Source organism: Dreissena polymorpha, chromosome 11, assembly GCF_020536995.1.
Source record: "Dreissena polymorpha isolate Duluth1 chromosome 11, UMN_Dpol_1.0, whole genome shotgun sequence".
Classification (NCBI taxonomy): Eukaryota; Metazoa; Mollusca; class Bivalvia; order Myida; family Dreissenidae; genus Dreissena; species Dreissena polymorpha.
This window is the reverse complement of record NC_068365.1, coordinates 56905224-56916577: the sequence shown is the minus strand read 5'-3', so window position 1 is coordinate 56916577 and position 11354 is coordinate 56905224. Positions and strand designations below refer to the sequence as shown.

The 11354-nt window shown below is 36.5% G+C and overlaps 1 long non-coding RNA gene across 1 annotated transcript; it reads right to left on the bottom strand.

Annotated features, from left to right (window-relative positions):
* Positions 1-5848: 5848 nt before the first annotated feature.
* Positions 5849-8091, bottom strand: LOC127850167 (uncharacterized). The gene is made up of 3 exons (XR_008035088.1): positions 6773-8091; positions 6368-6445; positions 5849-6114 (listed from the first exon to the last, which is right to left on the bottom strand). It is a non-coding gene; the product is annotated as an uncharacterized LOC127850167 (long non-coding RNA).
* Between the last annotated feature and the right edge of the window lie 3263 nt (positions 8092-11354).

The following is an 11354-nucleotide window of genomic DNA, read 5'->3' as shown; positions in this document are numbered from 1 at the left end:
AATTAAATCCAAAACAAACAAGAAGAAGCTTTAAGAGTACAACTTAGATTTAGAAAAAACGTATTTCAACAACAATGTTATAAAGATGTGTACAAAATGAGCAAAAATATTAATGACAGACGAAAAATGTTATCTGTAGATGAACTAAAGAAAAATGTAATAATACTTATGAATAAGGCACATGAAATTTCTGTATCTGATAAAACCCATGACTTGGTTGGTATAAAATATTATGCACAAGTTCATTGAAGAAAGTGGAAAATACAGATGGTACAATGGAACAGTAATATCACAGGTTTGCCTTAAAAACAAAACAACAACATTTGTCTGTGCTTTAAATAAAAATATTTGGACTGACAACTAACTGTTGCAATATAGATAACATTACATATAACATTTCAGCAAAAGTTTGTTCATAATAAATAAAGTTCATGTAATAAAATAATAATTATTAGTTTAGTTTAAACCTATTTATCTAAGCTTGACTGCATCCAAAGCCTATGGCTTAAATAAATGCTCTCGAGTTCGTTTCCTGGGCCTAGAACCAGTACTTGGTGTCTAAGGGGGAGATCTAAAGAAAGCTCCCACAGTGGGGATCGAACCCGTGACCTGGTAGCAAAGCGAACACCATATCCATTACACCACGGCGACCTAACAACAATTATTAAGCCAATGAGAACACATGCATGCGTGTTTTCTATCAATGTGTTTAACATACAATGTGTTTTTCCACTGTTCTACAGGTTCCTGGCTTTCCGGAATAATTCAATATCAAGTACGAGGATGATGATGATATTTACACAGCTAAGCTTGAAGAGGAGTACCAGGATGGTGACGTGCTGATCCGTGTTTAAATTTTAAGAAAGGTGGTAGGACAAATGCATCTTGACATGATATTTTATGATAAGTACATGCCGTTAAGTCAACAGAAGGGGAGCTATTATTAAATATTTGACTGCTGAAAATATGTGTTTATTTTAACTGAGAACATATTTCAATTTATTTAGTGGTTATTTTTACAGGGTGCTGTGTGTTTGACTGCAGTTTGCCATTATATTTTATGGTAATTGTGATTGTATATATAATATAAAAGTCGAGTTTTGAGAAAACTGGGCATAATGCATGTGCGTAAAGTGTCGTCCCATATTTGCCTGTGCAGTCCGCACAGGCTAATCAGGGACGACCCTTTCCTCTTTTATGACATGTTTCGTTAAAATTAAGTCTCTCGCAAAAATCCAAGTGATGTGGAAAGGGTTGTCCCTGATTAGCTTGTGCGTACTGCACAGGCTCATCTGGGACGACACTTTACGCAATTGCATTTTGCCCAGTTTTCTCAGAACACGACTCATATATATTGTTATTTACTAGTATTAACGTTGAATGGTTTATTATTTATCACTAGACAACATGTTTTTTGCATCATAACATCATATTACTAATTTCAAAAATCAAAATGTGTGTTTTAGCAGAATAATCACATTTTTTTTAATTTCCAAGGAAGACAACTCAACTTATGTTCGACCGATTTTCTAAATGTTTTCAGTTTTGAACAACACTAGACTTACACATTGGGCAGAGGAAAACTTTATTTATGTAGAAGCACCAGCTGGTTTTAGAGCTGATATTGGAACTAGGGACAATATTTTTGTATTACTATTTAATTGTCCCCTACCGGTAAAACCGGAGGGGACTTATGGTTTGCACTCCGTCTGTCTGTCTGTCAAACTTTTCTGGATCCTGCGATAACTTTAAAAGTTCTTCGTATTTGTTCATGAAACTTTTATTTTGATTGAAACCACATAGAAATTGTGAATAAGTATTCTTATCTTGGTATAATATTTACATCGGGAGGTTCATTCACGGAATCACATAAGACATTGTCTGGTCAGGCTCTTAAAGCGATATTTAAACTCAGAAAATATTTGTACAGTTACGTTAATATTACTGTTGAACATATGTTAGATCTTTTTGAAAAGATAGTTAAACCAATACTGTTTTATAGTGCTGAGGTTTTGGGGTTTGCTCGAGCAACGCCGATTAAAAGACTGCATACACAGTTTTGCAAGCCTGTATTAGGTGTTAAATGTAACACTCAAAACGATTTTATTTATGGTGATCATGGCCGAATGGATTTACATTCCCAGAGGCTTGTTTGTATTGTTAAATATTGGTTGAAGATCACTGGCTGTAGTGATAGAAAATATGTGTCATGTATTTACAATACTATGCGAAAACGGGGCTTAATGCATGTCAAATAAGATTAGCCTGTGCATACTGATTAGCCTGTGCAATGCGCACAAGCTAATCAAGGACGACATTTTACAACAGCGAACACCTACAGTGCTTTCAGCGCTTTGATTCTAATAATCGCCATATTTCGATGATAACAGGGTCATTGATGAAATAGTTTATTCAAGTCTCATCACCTTAGAATCATTGTACTTATGTTTTCGTAATATAATATAAATATTACATCATGTTTATGTGAATATTACATCTTTATATGTGATATAATATAATATGAATATTAATAATTAAGTGATGTTAAGAAAATGTGATGTTAGTTGATATCAGGAAATAAGATCCTGCAGATATTTGCGTGTTCATGACCGGCGCTCTGAGTATTTGTATTGAAGTACATACAGTTTGTTTGAAATTTGATATTTTGAACTTGATGTTAGATGTACAGTGAGATGTTAGTTTACGTTCTACGTAATAACGAATTTGTGATAATTATTTTGAAAGTGTTATTTTTTATTAACACTATTTGTAGAACATGTTCTAAAATAGAAATATTGAAATATCAATTTAATATATGCTGTGTAAATACTGTCATGTTTCTTTTGAAAATTGATTTTGTATTTTTACTGGATGCGAGATGTAGGATTTGTATCAGAACATTATTGTTTATTCAACCATAACGTTTTTATGCATCACCATGTTTTATGAATATATGAATGGTATGATATGTGTTGAACAAGGACCATAACGGCCTATCTCAACTGTGTAAATATGTATTTGTATTTGTCGAAATAAAAGTTCTTTCTGTACATGTTATGGCATTGCAAACAAATATATATAACATCAACGTATTATTGTCATTATACTTATTTCAAAACTCAAAATGTGTTTTTTAGCAGAAAAATCACATTTTTTGAAATATTACAAGGGGGAAAACTCCACTTATGTCCAACTTAATTTAAAAATGTTTTCAGTTTTGTACTTGTTGTGTGATTCCCTTCAAAATTGTATACAATATCAATGGGTTATCATCATAATACTAATTTCAAAAATCAAAATGTGTTTTTATCAGAAAAATCACATTTTTTGAAATTATCCAAGGGGAATAACTCCACTTGTGTTCAACCGATTTTCATTTTTTTCAGTTTTGTACTTGTTTTTCATTCCATTTAAAATGATATATAATATCAATGGGTTATCGTCATAACACTTATTTCAAAACTAAAAATTTGTTTTTAGCAGATAAAATCACATTTTTTTTGAAATTTTCCAAGGGGGATAACTCCACTTTCGTTCAACCGATTTTCAAAATGTTTTCAATTTTGTACTTGTTGTGTGATTCCCTTTAAAATTATATATAACATCAATGGGTAATCAAAAAATAAATTGTCTCGCTGAAGTCGCTACCTTAAAACAAGTAAAAGAAAAGTGGCGAAATATTGTACGTATGATTATTTAAGCACTTGTTCAATCAAATGTACATCTGAAATATTTGGTATGAAACAGGTATAAAAGAAACTGAATTGAATTTGTATCCCAAAGTAATTTGATTTAACGTTGATAACTTTTTATTTACTGTACCCGTGTACTGTCCTCTACTGTAGAATAAACATGCAAAGACCAACATATGCTTGCGAAAAATAGACAGATCAGCGACAGGTGGTGGCCTGCCTCTACCGAAGATAAGCCAGACCTCGCAGGCCGTGGCTGGGCTTTTCTATCACAGTTCTTCCTTCCATCATGGCATCTGCGAGTATGCAGATACGACCATCTCCGGAGACGGTAAATAGTGCAGTTAACAGCGAAACTGATGAAAATTGTTATCTTGCAGTGTAGTGTAATATATTACACCAACTTTATATTTTTCCAACACAACCTTGTCTAATGGTCATCGTTATTTGCAGACCCTCAGACCCTATGGCAGATGTCATAATACGATATACTCGCTGATTTGCCCAGCCCATTAAAGAAACTACCATTGCCGTTGGGGGCCAAGGATGTCAGCTGCGAAAGTCCGATGGCTGTGCAACGGAGACAACCCCGGGTCCATCGGCAAAGACTGTATCTTCAGCGCTCGTCTCCGTTGCTGGTTAGTCAATATAAATTGCCACCATAGAGTCTTTTGATGAGTTTTGCTTTGGCAGACTCTGAACGCGAATTATTTCAGCTACGTTGCTGGTTAGGAATTTACTGTTTTTATCCAAATTCCTTCTTTAAGGTCACTTGAGTTCTTGTCACTTATAAAGAATGGTACATCATTTAGTAATTTGAGAGCACTAGATATATTCCATCAAATAAACAATGCATCCGTTGAACATTTACTGTAACAGTGTAAGCATTTTCATAACACTAAAAGTTCCATGTTACTGTTCTGACTTATGACACACGAATGATGCTTTTCTTTATTTTACACAATCATGGTTTCGTCCACTTTCATAGAGGGGGTTCAATTTTCCAGCTAAACATATATGTTTATCCCATCATCAGACGAGCATTGTCGAAATAAACCACTGTGGAATAATTTTTCATCTATTTCGGCAGTCCTCAAATATAGCTGTCACGCGCGGCGGAGAATGGTCATATTACTCGGAATCAACGATACAGTAATCATTTTTAGTAAAATCGAATCAGATTTAACAAAACAAACAATTTGATACCAAGATGTAATATATTTTTAACACATAGTGCAACTCAAAAAGCAAGAAAACATTATTTACAAATATTAAGTGCGCGTACTCGTGACGTCATTATTAACACGTTATACGACACAATGCATGTTCTTTCACGCTAAAGCTGCAGTTGTTTAGTGTTTTTTTTTCCCATTATTTCTTAAAAATCGGGGACGTAGAGGTATGATAAAAAGAAAAACAGGTTACTTACTGATCTTTTTGTAATATATTAGACTCGGAACGTTTAAAGAAATAATTTACGACTAAGAAAATTGATGGGATAAATCGAATACTAGGTCGATGACGAATAAAGCTCGCCAAGGCTCGTGGTTAAGATTTTCTAAGCCTCGCAAAATATACTTTGCTTTATTCGGCACCGACCTAGTATTCTCTATTTCTTTTATTAACGTCGTGTTATTTTTTTCTGAGGTTTAAGCTTAATATTCAGTTTTCTTATTATGTACTGTATTATTTGTGTGTTTTTTTTTCAAAAAAATGTTGTATGTTGTAAATATAAACTATCCTAACAAAATCATAACCCCATTACTCTTGCAAATGGAATCACCTGTCAACGTGTAGCACTGTGCACTATTCAATTGAGGGTCCAAATGGGGGAAATTCTCTCTTTTGCAGCTTTGTTTGCCGACTGTCCAGGCGAGACAACTTGAAAAAGTGCGTCAGCTAGTTCCGCGGACCAAATAAGCAGTTGTATGATTTATATTAGATATTTTAAAGGAATGGGAATTATTCAGTCAAAGAATAGCTATTCTTATAAAGCTGGAATGCTCAATGGCATTTCTTTATGACATTAGTCATTGACATTTGAAATACCATGTGTACATGTACAACTATTTCAATTAAAATTCTTATATTATATCATGTAATAAAAATACACATGAGTAATTTTTTTATATTGAAGTTATAAGAATCAGTTTCCAATATTATATCTCTACTGAACAGTATGTATGAAACAAATAAAAACTTCAAAATATCACTTGCTTTAACAACGTTGACTCAATGAAACAAATAATATGATCTTAACATAAAAGATGTATAACAGGGTTCTATAATGTAACTATTTTCATCAGAGATGCAGGCAAGATGTGGTACATCAGCAGGTACAGATACAGATTGCAAAAGGCCCTTTCAATACTGTTCCTGGTGCCGATGTGCGCAGCATTGTACCTTTCCTGAGCTTCTGACTCTGTGAAAACAGTTATATGTTTATATTTTGTATACTGAATTATTTAATTGAAAAAGAGTTAGTATTTAGAGAATCAAGGACAATCTATTTCATATATGTGTTGATTATATGCTTAGCATACATGAAAGTTGTTTTTTGTGTTACTTTTTTTCGCAGTTTACGAAAAAAAACACCTGTCATTATAATATTTCACTAGATCTAGTTAAACTTATTTCTTCAATACAAGTTCATGACATTGACTTGTTGTTTTCACCTGACTGAAGTAACAGTGTCAGCAGGAAAGGCCTGCAAGGGTATCCACTATCTCCTAAAAGATATCCACGTTCAAGATCTGAAAAGAATATAACACTTCATTGTACATAGTTACATGTACTATAATAGTTAATCAAAATTGCATAATCATTGAAAGAAATATGGCAATTTTCAATCAAAACAAGATGTGTGTTCTGCTGGACACAAGTTATAAATATGTAAAGCAGTAGTATTTACCATTAACATTATTTTGATAACTTGTAACCATGAGCATGTCTCAAAATTGAATTTTTTTTTAAATAATGTAAACTTGACCTTGGGGATAAACACTGATTGTTTTTATAGTAGTGAACATAATCAACATTGAGGATTACATATATTGAACCAAAAGATTTAAAAGTGCAACCTTGATGGTGATTGGCCATATGCTGCCCAAGCTTGGACATTCGAAAGATGTTGGAGTCATGACAGCATCCAGGACAACATGCATTCACACTTGTAAACATCCCTGTGAATATAAATTTAGTACATTGTTAAACATTAAAGAGACATTCACAATCAAGCATGAAAGCTATGAAACATGATCCATCTTATGGCAGAGCATTCCAGTCCAAAATGCCATTGTAGTAGAATGTGCATACAGTAATACCATTAACTTGAGGCACAAAGAAAATTCTCCTGTCTATACTTATGTAGATCTTTAGTTCTCTTACAATGATCATTCATACATAAAATAGATTTGTTATTAAAAATCTTGTGAACATGCTTCACTCTTAATTGCTTACAACTCTGGTTAATATTTAACAATCCTAACTTTTCAAAGTCTGGAGCACAAACTTACAGGGTGCCTACAGTCATAATTATTAATGAGTCTAATATTCTTATTTTGAAATTTGTTTTCAACCCTTTGATTAGTCCACAATACCAGGATGAACTAGCATAATCAAGGTGACATTGCAATATAATGAATAACATTGTGTCTTTTTAAGTGGTTAATCAAATACATTTCAGATAATCCACTGTCTAAAATGGCACCTAGATACTTGACAGAATTCTAATATTGGGATTCAAACAACAAATTGCCAAAAAGTGTTACATGAGAAATATTGTTAATTCCAAACCTAGCCTTATGATAAACAATCAACAAACCAGTGTTGAAATACCCCACAGGAGCCTCTGTTAGGAAAACGCGATTCTTACTCAGCAACTCATATACATGTATGGCCTGACATGTACCAAAGTACATATGTGTCAAGATTACTGTGATGTCATTACAGACTACTACGCCAGTACTGAGTAAACTGAATTCAGTTAGCGTGTAGTCTCTCTCATGGGTGGATCACTGAATGGAAGTTGCAGATTATAGAAAAGAATTTTGGATACATCAAAATAGATGCGCGCATTAATAATATGGTATGCATTTATATTGCTGTATTTATATCAGCTCTCATCTGCAAATTAAATGAAATATAATTGCGTGTGCTTGAAATAGTGATAAAGTTGTGAAATTACACGTTGATCACTGCGAATTACAAAAGTTGAACAAACTGTTTTTCCTTAAGAGTTAATGTTTAAGATATATACCGGACTAAAGTTATGAAAATACGTACAGTACTGTAATGTTACAGTTCTACCGGATTACATGGGCATTTAAGACTGAGGCCAAACCTGTAGAGGGGACTTACCTTTGTGGTCACACGTTGCCTGGACGTTGAGGGAATGAAACCCTTTCCGATTCACAAAGGAAGGGTCATCTGGACAACCGGGAGAAATGATACGGACGTGTGTGACGTCGACACAGCATATAACGCCCGGAAACCCTCTCATTTCAAAGAAACCCGTCACCACTCGTCGTCTATCAGCGTCAGTCAGTCACGAGAAACCTTATGATCATATCCTTAAGTGCAAACAAGTTGTTCGTCACGTCGGTCACAACTCGGGACAAAGTTGCAATGTCCACGCCGAAGGTGTCTCCTATTATCTGGAGAAAAGCCCCGGAAGCGAGAAACCTCAAAGTCAACATGATCCTTTGTCGAATGGTCAGTGCCTGGTTTCGTCGCGTCCGTCTTCGTAATTTTGGCTCCAACAGGCCCGCAAGTCGGTCAATGTTGTCCGTCGAAAACCTATACCTTCGGCGCGCTTCGTCGTCCATTAAGTCCGTCTCCTGTCTGTCGACTCGTCGAAAAAGTCGAGGTCTACGATGTCTGACCATATGAACGTCCGCCATGTTTGTTGTGGTTAAAATGCAGTTACCCAGCTAGCATAGGTGGGTAAAAAGTTACCGCGGTAAGTGCGTGGTAATTTTTTTGTAAATTGTTTATACAAATGGTTTAACCATGGTAAGCGGTCTGGTTACCGCGATAACGTGGTTATCTTGCGGTTAAACTGTTAATACAATTGGCTGCTGAAGTTTAGTTATTTAAAGTCACAGTTGGAGGGTAGCGCCGTGCGGACAATTGAGGGATTTGCACTTACCAACGGGAACTATATGCAAGCTGTAGATTTACTCAGGGAAAGGTTCGGTAAAACTCACAAGATTATAAATGCGTACATGTATATGCAAGGATTGTTAGAAACACCATCGCCCAGTAACAATTTACAGAGCTTGAGAATTTTCCAAGATAACATGGAGGCATATATCCGTGGGCTTGAATCGCTAGGACAGAAGCAGGACACATACGGGACATTGTTGGTACCAGTGATTATAGGGCAGCTTCTGGCGGAAATACGACGCAATTTGGTTCGTGATCACGGAGATGCAAATTGAATTCTAAGTGATCTCAAAAGGGCGTTAAGTAAAGAAATCAATATTATAGAAGCGGGAACGCCACAAGGACATAGCAGTGAAATGTATTCATTTGACGCTACAGCCTCATTTTATACCGGGACGAAGCCTAAAAGGTCCTGGTCTATATAAAAAGGATGAACGGAAATCAGAGACCTAGCAACGCGGTCCATTTTACACGGACACGAAAAGATGAAGCAAAATGTGTATTTTGCGACGACAGCCATTCTGCAACGGAATGTTAAAAGATCACAAGCGAAGACGAAAGGCGGAAGATAGACAAAGGGAAACAACTGTGTTTTATTTGTCTAGGAACCCATTTTGTTGCTCAGTGTACGTCAAACGGAAGACGCCTTAAATGCAAGCGAAAACATCACACGAGCATATGTGACCGGAAGTCCGAATCTGCGTCCCACAATTTTACGTCCAAAAACCCTTCCCATGATGCTTCAGTGCAACACACTACTATAAAAGTACAAACTGGAGTTTTGTTAAAAACAGCGCAAGCCACAGTAGGTTTTAATTTCAACGATGCTGAAGCTAACATTCTGTTTGATGAAGGTGCACAAAGATCATTTATAACCAAAGAGCTGGCCGAGAAATTGAACATCGTCCCTGATTCAACAAAAGAAATGAGCATATCTTCGTTTGGAAGCACAGCGAACCAAGTACAGCACATACAGAGCGCTACCATCTACCTACACGCAGAGGAAAGTAAGAAAATTCCTCTTAAAGTCCTTATTGTCCCACTCATTGCTAAGCCCATGAACAATAGATTACGAAAAGCTACGTCCAACTTGCCCTATTTGCGAGGATTGAAACTATCCCACCCTATTACAGACGGCTGTAATTTTGAGATTTCTCTATTAATCGGAGCAGACCATTACTGGAATGTCGTAGAAGATGACGTTATACGCGGAGACGGGCCTACAGCAGTAAAGTCAAAGATCGGATATCTTCTTTCTGGCCCCTTACACAGCAACTATCCCAATAGATCAATGAACACTTTCCTTAATGTCATGATACCCCAGTCCCACTAATCAGAAGAAATGGCGATTACACGGGTCTGGAATTTAGAGTATTGGAATCAACGCAGCCGAGAAAGATGAAACAGCCATTGAATATCTTCAAAATTACCAAGACAACTTCATATCGTTTTTCGATGGCAAGTACTGTGCAAAATTACCATGGAAACAGGATCACCCATCTTTACCAAGCAACTACGGTGTCACGAAGAGAAGGGCTGAAGCCACTATCAAGCGTCTTAGTGAAGACCTCTTCATCTTACAGAAGTACGGACAGATTATAGAAGAGCAGGAGAGACGAGGCTTTATAGAGAAGGTCGCAGACGATTTCCAACCGTCCCAGCAAGTACCACGGCGTCAAGAAAGATTCCCTCACTACACCCATCCAATTGGTGTACGAATGCAGCTGTCGACAAGCACGTGAATCCCCGAGCCTGAACGACTGCCTTGAATCTACCTCACCTATCCTCAATGACTTTACAGCTATACTACTGAGATTTCGAACACACCAGTATGCCGTAGTCACAGATATAGAGAAAGCATTTTTGAACGCGAGATTACACGAAAACGACCGAGGTTCGACGAGATTTTTCTGGCTAAGTAACCCCAACGACCCTGAAAGCCCATTAATTACCTACAGGTTTAAAGCTGTGTTGTTTGGCGCAACTTGTTCCCCATTTATACTGAATGCCGTCCTTCTGAAACATCTACAGATGAATTCCCATGACAACGCCGCAGACATCTTGAAAAGAGACCTGTATGTAGACAATGTTTTGTCGAGCTTTGCGCACGAGATGGAAGCATTAACTACTTCCGGGAAGCACGTGATTTGATGTCTACAGCCGGGTTCAACCTGCGGTCATGGATGTCAAGTCCCCGTCTTAGAGAACTCGCGGAAGCTGAAGGTTGCCTTGACAACGACACAATCACCAAATGTCCTGAGTATGCGTTGGCATGCCGTTACAGATGATTTGTCCATATGCATCACGTGATATACCTACCCTAGAGAACGCTACTAAGAGATCCATCCTTCAATACTCCTCCCGTAAATATGACCCTCTTGGACTGCTGATCCCAGTGACCGTGCGAGCCAAGATTTTAATGCAAGAGATATTGAAAGAGAAAATTGATTGGGACATCCCACTTTCAATCAATTTTCAAGAGAAATGGAAATCACT